This window comes from Mandrillus leucophaeus, unplaced genomic scaffold, assembly GCF_000951045.1.
Source record: "Mandrillus leucophaeus isolate KB7577 unplaced genomic scaffold, Mleu.le_1.0 Scaffold460, whole genome shotgun sequence".
NCBI lineage: Eukaryota > Metazoa > Chordata > Mammalia > Primates > Cercopithecidae > Mandrillus > Mandrillus leucophaeus.
The window spans coordinates 2227721-2241926 of record NW_012104921.1 but is presented as its reverse complement, the minus strand read 5'-3'; the positions used below and the strand labels follow the sequence as shown (position 1 = coordinate 2241926).

At 36.7% G+C, this 14206-nt stretch overlaps 1 long non-coding RNA gene across 1 annotated transcript in view; it reads left to right on the top strand.

Annotated features, from left to right (window-relative positions):
- LOC105549992 overlaps positions 1-13788 on the top strand; it is a 49892-nt gene extending 36104 nt beyond the window's left edge. The window contains exon 4 of the long non-coding RNA XR_001007636.1: positions 13545-13788. This is a non-coding gene — a long non-coding RNA (uncharacterized LOC105549992). The remainder of the gene's footprint in view (positions 1-13544) is intronic.
- Positions 13789-14206: the final 418 nt, after the last annotated feature.

Here is a 14206-nt window from a genome sequence, read left to right as displayed (position 1 = left end):
TTCCTTCCTTCCTTCCTTTCTTCCTTCCTTCCTTCTTTCTTTCTTTCTGAGTCTCAGTTGCCCAGGCTAGAGTGCAGTGACACAATCTCAGCTCACGGCCACCTCCACCTCCCAAGTTCGAGCAATTTTCCTGCATCAGCCTCCAGAGTAGCTGGTATGCACCACCACACCCAGCTAATATTTGTATTTTCAGTAGAGATGAGAGTTTCACCGTGTTGGCCAGGCTGGTCTCAAACTCCTGACCTCAGGTGATCCACCTACCTCGGTCTCCCAAAGCGTTGAGATTACAGGTATGAGCCACTGTGCCTGTCCTACCTTCTTTCTTTTTATTCCCAAATCATGTGGTCCAGTTCTTGTGCCCTACGCTGACATTTCCTGTTAGCAGTAAAGGACCTCAGATTCCCTCTATGCACTCACAGAGATCTTTCATTACAATATGAGCACTTTCTTACTAGTGTGTTTTTCTTTATCCTCTTCACCGTGTGCATTTCCTGATATTCTGCTTTCTCTTTTATATGCTGTTGTTAGCGTAGATTCTCAATGTTCTTAATGTTTCTTTTCTCTTCGGCCATATTTTAAGCCGTTTCCTTAGCATTTTAGACTTTCCATTGAGGTCTCCAAATGACTGCAAAACCAATGATCTTCCTGGTCAACAATAACTTTATTGTTCACTTATGTTTTTGTCTTGTTGACCACCTTGCCTAGATCCCCAGATGCTATAAACTTACCGGTTTAATTTCAGCCAGTTATGATGCTAATTGTAGTCAATTCACAAAGTAGTATCTGAAAACTTCCCATTAGCAGGCTACCCTGTTCCAACCTATGAATCTTTATGTGTCTATATAGTTTGCCTTTACAAAGCAGAAAGTCTTCTTTTCTTCACACCGTTGTGATTTGAGAAAGAAAGAAATCATTTCTGAGAGAAGGAAAGTGAGGCCGACCGTCCTCTGGAGAAAAAAGTCCTTTTCCAATGGTGTTTTCTTCTATCTCTTTTAAAATTTCTTGATGATTTCCAGACTCATAGAAAAAGCTTTTGTAGCCAGCTGTGGCAGTATGTATCTGTCCTGGATTGAAGTAACTCCTTGCACAATAAAGGCAGCCTGACCACTGAGAGATACGTTCAATACTTTTCCAATTCTCCAGCTCCTCTGTCATTCCATCTCTACTTCTCAAATATAGCTACTGCAGTACGTAAAGTAATGGTTCCAGAATTCACACACAGTTTGTTGTAGCTCATGGTAAAAAATGAAGAAATGAACTATGTAAATAAATTCTTTAAAATCAAAACTGTTAAAAGACCAAAGGATAATTCGATCATTCAGTAGGAAGTGGTTGCCCGACCAAATCAAATTCATATATAAATCTGTGATTACAAATCAAGAGATCTATCAATGTCAAATAAAATATGTAGAGAGAAATCTCTAAATTTAACATTTTACTTGGGATAGATGAATCATAATTCAGGGCATACACACAGACCAGGTGGTCTTCGGTATGTCCAAAGAACAAACAGGAGCTTGGAAGTTTTATAAAAAGGAGAGCTCTGTTTGGTGAGTGACGATGTTGGGTAAAACCACTCTTAAAGTTGTAGCAGGTTGTTTCAGAAGCCATTAGGTAAAACTGTTTCAGGTTACAGCATGCAGTTCTAGCAACCAGGCTTGCAGAAAATTACACTCTTGGAGCAATGTTAAGGGCCGTGAATGCTTTCCCCCGCTGGCTTCTCAACTCTTTTTTATTTGAGTATGATAAGACTTGAGTCTCCAACTCATATGATCAATTTTCACAGATCCTTGAATTCTAAAAAGCAGGATTATAAATATGGACATCTATTCATGTAAATGACTTGACTACTTTTTGGGGGATTTAGATGTGACTATAATTTTATAGTATATGAAGCCAATTAACTTAGTATCTTAATTCATATAAGTTCTAGTTAATGTCCCTTCAGCTTCCATGAAGTTAGTCAACAATCATTTTTGGAACACCTACCATATGTCAGGCTTCCAGACTCTAGATTCAAGAATTATAAAGATGTACAATACATGATATTTGTTTGCACAGAACCTTAATCTTTCTGAGAAACTAAATGCATCTTATAACATACACTTTCAGAATACTATACTGATAGAATATGCACAAAGGCTATTAAAGCATTCCTCAAGACAGTACCAGCTTTTCCTGATGAATCCAGAAATGCTCCATAGATCGTGTACACTTCCACAGCACATACCAGAATAACATAATAGTTCTTTTCCAGAAAACTAGGATCAAAATGCAACCATTTGAACTGCTTGCATGAATTGCCCTGTTTTAAAAGTAAACTAATCTTGGTTTAATAGTGAGTTCCTAATGAAGTTGAAGTGAAGGTAGAGCACCAGTGTCAGTGATGAAATGTTATCCAAATGTATATTTAGGTACTATATCTCAATGGGATCCTTTCCTCTAAAGTTTTCAAAATGCTTGTTCTTAATCCTATAGGAAGCTAGTAGTATTTCATTTGTAGCCATAACACGGTTGCAGAATTCCAAAAGGACTATTTTGTTCCATTTATTATAGTAAAAAGAAATCCTTGCTGAATACAAAACATTGCTGTTTTGATTATGTGAACTGATTGTGTGTAATTTTGCCACTTCTTTTTATGTCATCATGTCCATTGAATCCCTTTTAAAGGAAAATCATTTTCTAGACTAAAATGTTATCATAAGAGCAGCTCTACTTTTGCTGACATGATTTTGATTAGGAAATTTAGATCTTCACGCTATATGAATACATTAGAAGAGGATTACTCTGATCGAGACTTCACAAGAGAGCTAAAATATACCACAAATAAATAATCAAGCATCTTTTATGAATTTAAAAATAAATCATGTATCATAAAAGTAAAAATGGTCAGTTTAGGCTCAGAAAGAACACAGATAGGATTGCTAATTTGCAGCAGAGTGAATTCAATAACATGGGTTCTTAATTAGATGGCAGAAACAGTAAGGTGACAGGACTGAGAACAGGTAAATCATCCAGGAATAGCAATGCACCGAGCGCAGAGCCAGCTGGTGTGGTGCTGCCTCAGTGTCAGAGATCTGTGCTGCATCCTGAAATGGGGACTGTTCAGACAGTCTGTTGCACAGCTGTTCTTACTCAGAAACAAACAGCCAGGTCTGTTAGTGGTATCACTCTGCAGGTACTACAATGACAGCAAAGTTTCTAGGAAGAACTGGATGTCTCAGGCAGATGAAAAAATAAAATGAGCTTTATTAGAAACACCAAAAAAAAGAGGGATTTAAAACATCTCTTCCTTTCTTTTCTTAATCTAGTGCATCATGTTATCAATTGATTTATTTCGTCAAAGCTATATTCATATCATCAGATTTGGAGTTGTTAAGAATTTGGGCCAGGGAGAATCAGCAAAAAGTTGTTGGCACTATTTTTTCATGTTGAATTTGATGACACGTGAATTCTAAGATATTTTTAAGTGACATCATATCAGTATGTGTAAATACATTGCTAAAAATTGTTTAAGAAGGAGAAGAAGAAAGGCCTTTACAATACTTGTCTTTATTAATGCTTTTTAAATTTTTAAATTTATTTTAATTGACACATAATAATTGTACACATTTATGGAGTACAGTGTGATGTTTTGATATATACATGCAATGTGTAACAATCAAATTAGGGTAATTAGCATATCTATCACAGACAATTATCGTTTATTTGTGGGGAGAATATCTACAATCCTCTCTCCTAGCTATTTTGAAACATGCAACATATTACTATCAACTATAGTCAATCTACTGTGCAATGGAACACTAGAACTTATTTCTCCTATCTAACTGTAACTTAGTATCCATTGACCACTCACTCATCCCACTCTCCCCACTACCCCTCCCAGCTACTAGTAACCACTATTCTGTTTCCTACTTCTACGAAGTCAACTTTTTAGATACTACATGTAGGTGAGATCGTGCACTATTTGTCTATATATGACTGACTTATTTCATTGAACATAATGTCCTCCACGCTCACCCATGTAGCTGCAAATGACAAGATTTCATCCTTTTTTGTGACTGAAAAGTATTAGTTTGGTGCAAAAGTAATTGCAGTTTTTGCCATTACTCTCAATGGCAAAAACCTCAATTACTTTTGCAGCAAGCTAATATTTCATTGTGTAAATAAAACACATTTTCTTTATCCACTCATCTGTTAATGTACAATTATTTATGGTCTTAAATAATATTTTATTTGTTGAGAACCTCCCCCAATAAAAATAAAAAATCGGAAAATTCACTAAAATGAGAGAGAAAATGTTTAAATAGATTCAAAAGATAGAAAATCAATACACGTGATTTAATTAACCGGAAGAAAGCATGCTTTGGTCAAAAGGGAAGAAAATTACTTTGGGAAATGGTACTCAGATCCAGTTGCTAAGAGCACACTACCTCACAAAGAAGTGAGAACCCCCTGTAAGCTGCTATTGAGTCTTGAGGGGATTGGACAGTGGAAGTTGAGCACTGCTTCCAAGAACTCCTGAACTAAAAATGGGGTCTGGACAGTCCAACAGAGGTAGCCACAAATCCAAGACACTTGCTATGACCCTTCCCATTGATAGTTTTGGCTTTGGTTTATCTGGTTTTGTTTTTTGTTTATTTTCTGTGTTTGTGGGGAGGAGGGAGCTGTTTACCTGTTTGTCTGCTTGTGTGTTTGTTGTATGTAAAAAAAGAAGCACTTCAACTTGGTAAATTATCGGCATTTCAGTTTCAGCAATTTTGTTTTAGAAAAACTATCTTGATGAAACAGAAGAAAATCGCCACCTTTAAAACATCTCAAAAATAATCCTTTACTGAGTGTTTTCTGTCAATGACGGATAACTCAATAATTTTTATGTAAGAACCAGCCAATCTCCATTAGGAAGTAAGAGCTGATTACTCTATCAATTTCTTGCCTTGTTGAATTGGCAGAGGCTTAAAAGAGGATGTGTCCTTGATGATATTTGCCTCCAAACAGTAAAGGGTAACAATTCATGAGAGAGATTCTAACCAAAGCCAATACAAACATGTAAAGTAGTTTAAGTCTACCTTCATGGTCCCATCAGTTTTATTTTTTAACCTTCTTATCCCTACTTATTATTAGCTTTCTATGTTGCAAATCTCCTAGATATTATCTATAACTATTCAAAAATGTAATAATTACTGGCTAGATATTGAAAATACACAAATGGAAAAATGATTTTGCTTGCTTTCAAGGACCAAAAAAATCCAAATGGACAGACAATTATGTAAATAACTAAGTGATAATACAATAAGCATGACAATGGGAAAATGAACATATTCAATACAATAATGAAGATAGGCATTATGGTAGAATGGATAATAAGCAATAGAATGGGAGAATGAATATTCTGTGAGTGCAGAGGAGGGAAGAAGTCAAAGAAGTCAATGGAAGAGACACTATTTACTGTTGACCTTAGGTGATGGGTCATAATTTGCCACAAATGTAAAGGATGAACCACAGAGATGATTCCTTTGTCAGCACAGCAGTAAAAAAAAAAAAAAAAATTTAAAAAAAACTTAATTTGCATGCCTTTGTGGGAAAAGGACATATGCTCTCAATTCACATGATTCCTTTTTGTGCTTTACCAGACACCTACAAAATACTTAAATTTTCAACTCCCAGAATAGAATAAGCAAAATCATGGCACTGGTAGAATAGACAGTGCCTAGGAGATTGGCAAAACATGTTATTAATAACAATTAATAATAATTGCTAACACTTATGAGTCCTTAGCATGTACCACTTCTTCTAAGTACTTTACAAGTATTATTTAAACTAATCTTTATTACTAACCCATGAAAAATAGGATTATTGTCATTATTTTAGAGGAGGAAACTGAGAGAGAAGGACGTGGTGTCTCACCCCATGTCAAGTGGTAGAGTCAAGATCTGAAGCCAGTGATTCCAGAGAATAAGCTCCCAAACACGAGCACATACTGAAAATAAAATTAAATTAAATTAAATTAAAAAGACAGAATGAGGTCACTCCAATAACTTTGAACTTTATTCTGTAGTATTCTGTAATAATGGGTAGCCATTGAAGGTTTTTAAGAAGAAACATGGCTGCTCCAACCTGTGATTAAGAAAGATAACACGGAGGATGGACGAGAGTGGAGTGGAGACTTTAGTCAGGGGGAATAATAAGGAAATAATAGTGATAATCTAGACAGAGAGATGATGAAAGAGTAACCAAAGCAATGATGCATTGACAGGGATGTAAGAAAACTTTATTTATTTATTTATTTATTCATTCATTCATTTATTATTTGTTTGTTTGTTTGTTTGAGATGGAGTCTCGCTCTTGTCATCCAGGCTGGAGTACGGTGGCTCAATCTTGGCACACTGCAAAGTCCGCCTCCAGGGTTCAAGCTATTCTCCTGCCTCAGCCTCCCGAGTAGCTAGGATTACAGGCGTGCACCACTACGCCTGGCTAATTTTGTAGTTTTAGTAGAGACGGGGTTATTTCACTATGTTGGCCAGGCTGGTCTCAGACTCCTGACCTCAGGTGATCCCCCCGCCTCAGCCTCCCAAAGTGATGAGATTACAGGTGTAAGCCACTGTGCCTGGCCAAGAAACTTTTTAGAAATAGAATTCACAGGATTCCTTCCCAGGCACTCTTACTCCTGCCTCCCTCCCAGCCAACTAGGACTAGATACTTTTGTCTGCTGTGCCTCTCTCCCCTGAAACCTACAGGCTTATGTTGCTCCTCCTATGCCCCTCTAGGCTCAGACCTTTCCTAAATGGGCCTCTTTCAAAACGATAGTTAACAAAAGTAGTTTTGATATACATTAACCATTTGTTAAACAGAAAGGGTCAATTTCAGCCTCAGTTGCCTCTCTTGGTGGCAATGCCCATGTGAGAGGTGAGTTTAAGGTAGAATAATTCTGAACTCTCATATAAAACAGAGTGGGAAACCTAAAGAATAGGTGAAATTTAATAGACTTCTCAAGGTGTACCATATAAACTAACCATCACTTACATAAACTTATCTGCAGAGCCATAGTCTGAACACATGTAATTTCAAAAATTAATTCTAAGGGGTAAGAAGAGGTCCTAGAATGATATATAAATTTGGTTCATTTAGCCTATTTTGTTTTTATTTTTGAAATATTATATATGTATGTATGAATGAATATGTTATTTTTATATAAGTTATAAAAGACAAGTATCATGAACATCAGTATTCATTACTCCAGCCCCGTATTTTAAAAACAGAACGTTATTTATTCACTACTATTTAGCCATCCTTTTGTCTGGTTCCAAGCTAGGCAAACTAAACTGACTGCACTCTACAACTAAGAAAACTTCGTATCTGGAAACTCTATAGATCTGCCAATGGTTTAGTTGCAGAAAAGACCTAGGAACTTACTAGAAAAGAACTCATCATCTATTAGAAGTCAGTGAATAACTCAAGAGAGATCCAAGGGTTTTAGGCCAGTATTTGAGAGATATGTGCCAGATTGTCCAAGTTTTAGGACAAAAATCTAAAATACCTGCTTGAATGAAAGATTTCTAAGACACTAATGACACAGGATGGCATTGGTGAAATAATCAATATTGGTACCTTAGCATCCACAAAAATGTAAAAACTGGCCAATGTAGTTGCACAGATGTCTTTGTGGATGTTCTGGTAAAAGTCAGGTTCACAGCCATCTGAAATGTCAAGCAGTGGCTTTACAACAACTCTAGGTAAATTCCGCAGCCTCTACAGAGGTCTCATCTAGTGCTGACATTCACCTTAAAAAAGATGAATCTCACATTCCCTAGGGAACTACTCATGTTTTTAAAGGCACAGATTGGGACTCAGAGGACTGACTGTAATATGTCTCCACATGATGAGTCTTTCTCTCCAGGCAATTCAAAGGAAATCCCTGATTTAATTATTTTTTAATTTTTTTATTTTTAATATATTTCCCCTATATATCCCATGACACAGACATTAAGCGAAGATTTGTAGCAAATAGGTTGCAGTTCTATCTGGAACAACAGAGAATTTGTAAATAACTCCTTTTCCAAGGGCAGGTGCCTAGGTTTGGATATGTCAACCTAAATGGAAAATTCTTCTCCATGTTTATGTATAAGGACATCTAGAAATCCTGTTTTCTCTGAATCACTGAGAAAAAGAAAGATGAATTCAACTTAGATTTTCGTAATGGTGTAGGTCTTCAGCATCACAGAGATGAGATGGATCCCCACTACTTACTCTCATCCTTAAGAATGAATACTTTTGCACCAGGAAGCCGTAGTTGTTTTTTATCCACTGAAATCCTCCCTCTAACTGTCTAAGGGCCCGTTTGTTCTCAGGGTTGGAGAGTGAAAAGTGTGAAGTGATGAGGAGGCTTTCAAATTCCATTAGCAACATTTTTTCTGTCTGGAGATATCTTGAAACTCTGTCTCAGATACGAATACTGTTCAACCTAGAACCTCATTTACCCATGAAAAGAGATAACCAAGAATTGGCAGGCATTTGAGGAAAACCACCAGCAACAGAGAAAGTAAACTTAATACAGAAAAGAGCTAAACCGCACTGCAAATAAAACAGTGCTAATGGAGGGAACTGATAACTTTAAAATAATTAAAACAATGTCTCCAAGAGAAACATTGAAGGGGGTAACAGATCTATGTTTTAAAATCCAGATAGGCTCACTATTATACTATCATAAATAATTCTGAGACTAATATAAGTAAGATACCAAAATACATAAATACTGTTTTTCAAAAAGGGGAAAAAATAACTAAGCCTGCAAGGAATAGACTATGACTATTTATGTAAATTCCTAAAGAGTATGAAAAACAACTTTCCAAACTCATCCTATGATATTTTGTGATCCTGATATCAAAAGTAAGAGTAACACACACAAAACAACCTCTAGACCTATACTATTTATAAATGTTTTTAAACAAAATGCCAGCATATATCTAAAAGCATTATACAAAATAATGGTACATCATTAAAAAGTAGCTTTTACTCCAAAAGTTAAATGATGCTTCAAACTTAAAAAAACTTATTAATGTGAAATTTATAAGTAGAAGGATAAAAGTCAAATGATATACACTATATACAGAAATTTATGTCGTAAAATTCCAAAAGCAATTCCGATTTTAAAAAAATGAGTAAGTTAGAAATATAAGGAATCTTCTTGTAAACAATGGGTTGTTTATAAAACAGCTGTCAAAAAGATATATAATAGAAAAATTAGAGACAATTTCGTATCAGTCAGGATCCAGTCAGAAATGCTCATTATCACTGTTACAATGTAATAGTATTCTAGCCTGGCCAGACTAGAAGAATAAACAAAATGTATAGATATTGGAAAGTTAGAGAAAAAAATCAAGTGAAAAGTGGTAAGAGTGGTGGACTTCAGATGCACAAAGATATGTTATCTGTAGACATTTTTAAAACAGGAGCAGGGCCAACTAAAACTCGGTCTGTTTTTATTATTCCCATGTGTAAGCAATTCTAAAACACTATCAATAATGAAATTCACAGAATTTCTTCTACAAAAAAGAAATGGGCAGTATTATAATTTCTGGAATTTTTCAAGAAGTAGAATTTATGTGAATCACTGACAATTTTATCCTTATATTTAAGAGTTTTCATATTTATATATCTGTAGCTTCATGTGAAAAAATTTTAATTAAAAGTAAGAAAAATGTTCTATCTACTGGGAGTAAAGATGGATTAATTAATCTGACTAGTAAAGATTAATTTTTCCAAAGTCCTTGAAAAATGTACAGAAGTTAAAATTTGAAAATAAAAATTATGAAGTTATTATTACTGAAACAGAACATTAGAAATATAAATTCCCCTTTTCAAAAGACACAATAGTGTAATTAAAAGTGCTAATCTATAACATTTTTCCTTTTATGTACTGTAATACTTGTATTATTATTCTTACATGTGTAAATTTTTTGAGACAGAGTCTCGCTGTGTCGCCCAGGCTCTGGAGTGCAGTGGCACGATCTCGGCTCACTGCAACCTCTGCCTCCTGAGTTCAAGCAATTCTCCTGCCTCAGCCTCCCTAGTAGCTGGGACTACAGGCATGTGCCACCATGCCCAGCTAATTTTTTGTACTTTTAGTAGAAACAGGATTTCACTGTGTTAGCCAGGATAGTCTTGATCTCCTGACCTCGTGATCCACCTGCCTCGGCCTCCCAAAGTGCTGGGATTACAGGCATAAGCCACTGCACTTGGCCTATTTTTAATATTAATTTTTAAGTGGCATTATATACATATGAAATTTAAATAAAGAGAATTACTAATCTATCTGCATTTCTTTTCTGGGGATTATTATTACTTGCTTCCTTTCATGATTATTGCTGGAAACAATTTTGTCACATAGAAGATGGAGTGCTCAGAAATGATCCATTCTAGATGTCAAATCCGTGAGGTATGCCATGGTGTCAACTTAGAAAACTTTAGACTGTCAACAGAAAAATCTCTTGAAAATTCTGAGAGAGGTTGGCAATGTGGGACCATGTTGGCTTTCCCGTCCTCAGCAAACAATAAAACACTAAAATATCAAATTAAAAAATTAATACTAAATAGGTATTACACTATAGAACTTTAATAAAATGATAGAAAATTCAATAAGTATTGGATCGAAAAATTCAATATTTTAAAGGTCTCCATGTATTAAGATTCTCCAGAAAAAAATAGGAGAATTCAGAACCAAGAGGATATATGTGTATAGAGAAATCCCCTTTTATATACTAGAGGAATTGGCTCATGATTATGAATGCTCAGAAGTCCCATAATATGCTGTCTACAAGCTGGAGAGCCCAGGAAGCTGGTGGCATAGCTCAGTTCATGTCTGAAGGCCTGTGAACCAGAGAAGCCAATACTGCAACTCTCAGTCCAAGGCTGAAGACTTACACTATTGGCCGAAAATCCTAGGGATTCCGGAGTCCAAAGGTGCAAGTGCTGGAATCTAAAGGTAGAAGAAACTGGAATTCTGACATCCAAAGTCAGAAGAAGAAGAGTGCCCTAGCTTCTGAAAAGAGAGAGTGAGAGGGTTTGCCTTTCCTCTGTCTTTCTGTTCTATCTAGGCTCTCAACCAGTCGGATGCTGTTTGCCTACATTACGTGAGAGCAGATCTTTTCTACTCAATCCACTGATTCAGATGCCAGTCTCTTCCAGAAACTGCCTCACAAACATACTCAGAAATATTCATTTATCAGTTATCAGGGTATCCCTTAACCCAGCCAATTGACACATCAAGTCAACCATCACATCCCAACTCCAAATAACGATAAAGTCAGTGCAAAGATTCAGGCCAAAAGTCACAGAATTTGGAAGTGGAAATGACCTTAAAGATCCAGTTGAATCTATTCAATTTACAGACAAGTCTAGCACAGTAAGGGCAGTACTATTTATGCCTACTCTGAAATAGAAGACAACCAGGTTATGCACACATATGTTTACTGCAGCACTATTCACAATAGCAAAGACTTGGAATCAACCCAAATGTCCATCAGTGACAGACTGGATTAAGAAAATGTGGCACATATACACCATGGAATACTATGCAGCCATAAAAAAAGGATGAGTTCGTGTCCTTTGCAGGGACATGGATGCAACTGGAAACCATCATTCTCAGCAAATTATCCCAAGAACAGAAAACCAAATACCGCATGTTTTCACTCATAGGTGGGAATTGAACAATGAGATCACTTGGACACAGGAAGGGGATCATCACACACCGGGTCCTATTGTGGGTCGGTGGGGAGGAGGGATAGCATTAGGAGATATACCTAATGTAAATGACGAGTTAATGGGAGCAGCACACCAACATGGCACATGTATACATATGTAACAAACCTGCACATTGTGCACACGTACCCTAGAACTTAAAGTATAATTTAAAAAAAAAAGAAGAAGACAACCAGGTTAGAGCTTTGATTTCCACATCACTGTGATATGGAGGCTTTCATATTATAGAAACACCAAGATGTAACCTTCCTGGAGAATGAAGACACCTGGACCAATTTTTTGTTTTGTTTTGTCTTTGAGGCAGAGTCTTGCTTTGTCGCCCAGGCTGGGGTGCTGTGGCACGATCTCTGCTCACTGCTACCTCTGTCTCCCAAGTTCAAGTGATTCTCCTGACACAGCCTTCTGTAATCCCTTCAGTAGCTGGGATTACAGGTGCCCACCACCACACCTAGCTAATTTTTGTGTTTTTAGTACAGATGGGGTGTTGCTATGTTGGCCAGGCTGGTCTCAAACTCCTGACCTCAGGTGATCCCCTCGCCTCAGCCTCCCAAAGTGCTGGGATTACAGGTGTGAGCCACCACACCGGGCCGACCTGTACCAATTTTATGACATAATCCCCGCCATTGTGATTCTTGGCTTGAAACACTGATACAATTACACAGGGACTATAATCAGAGGCACATTCATGAACACTCAATACTTTGTTTTTCAGACTCTCCAGAACCACTTGCAGGAAAATAACTCACTGATTAAGGCCTTTTATGAAACAATATTACTTGAAACTTGTATTGATCCTGACCTAAGGATCTCTAATTATTAATAACCGTTCTCTGGCAACACATATGCATATAATAACCTCACTAAATTTTTAGCAAAAGAAATCATTGTTGAAGAAATACATTCTGTGGGTTGGGTAATCTCTCGTTAAAGAAATTAAAATCTTAAAATTTCCTGTTCTTGGTTGTGGCGGTCATGATTACCTTCTGACCACATTTACCAACATTTAATTATAGGGTAAAAATTCACTGAAGGTTATATAAAAATGAGTACTTTAATATCACAAGAAAATTGTAGGGAGACAAATCATTAATTCACAGAGATTTTATAGATTAATAAGAGCATTATTGTAATGTATGCAGGAGATTTTGTATATATGCATTTTGCCCTGGAACCTCTTGTTTTACCCAAACATCAGAGTTCCCATCTCAGTGTCTGAGGACCAGTGACACCTTTCCCTTTCTCAAAGCCCACTTCTTGATGCTAAATTATTTCTGTAACTTATATTTCCTTTCTCTCATGGTGTCCATTGCAGCCCAGTGGCCAAATGTGGCAAGTCAGTAAACACCAGCTTCCCTGTGAATGTCCAGAAAATTTGGGGTATAAAGGTTTTAAAATAAGAAAAGAATTTAAAATAGGTAGGTTTAAGGAATAGTTAGTTCCAATTTTAAAGCCTCTTTCCTCTATTTACTCTTAATATTCTGGGTTACCACTGGAGACTTCTATTTCTAGCCAGCCAGATTTTATTTCTCTGGGCCCTGCTTTCTTAAGCTGCTGTCAATTTCATACTTGCTGATGGAGATGAAGCTCTTTGGGGGTATGATTTTACGAAAACCTTCTCTGGTTTCATTTTGTTTCCCAAACTCATACTCAGGGCAGCTTTCTAAATTTTCTCTTTTCCATCTTTGAATGCCACAAAATTCTATTCTGCTTGCAAAACTTCTTTTCCTGTTTCTAAAGTCATACCTATTTGATATTTACTATGTTTCCCCCTTTTTTTTCCTCATCAGATCCTGGCTATGGAGAGGATTCCATTCACCCCATTCTTATCTTTTGCTCTACAATGTACAACTGATGTTTTATAATAAAAACATGGAGTCACGCTAACTCCCACATGCCCTACCATTCACTTTACCCAAGCCAGTAACAAAGCAGGCGACTCAGCTAATATAATATTTAGACTAACAGTGAAGAAAAAGATCTTTCTCCCTTCTGTACTCTGAATAAATAAATTAGTCTGACCAAATGAAGAAATGTGGTGTAACATGATTTATTTGGGCCGGAGCTGACACTGGTAAGACAAAGCCTTCTTATCCGCTTACAGTAACTTAAGCAGAGGTCAACAGCCACATCCTCTGATTTGTAAGCCATTGCCTGAACATTGTGGGGAAGAACTTGAACCCAATTTTCAACAGGATTCCAAACATATACTAATATGTCTTATAGACTAACGGGGGTGAAAACAGAGGCCAGATGACAGACAGAAACAATGAGTGCTCTAAGAGAAAAAGTGTCATGAGTAAGGCTCAACACTGGTGTTGCCAGGCAAATTCAGCACCACATCTATGGGATGGAGTTTCAGGTACAGAGCATTGGTGCAGTAAAACTGAAAGCTCAGTGTTATTCTGGACCTATTCTCACTAACGTGGGACCACTAGCCTCACCAAAATCT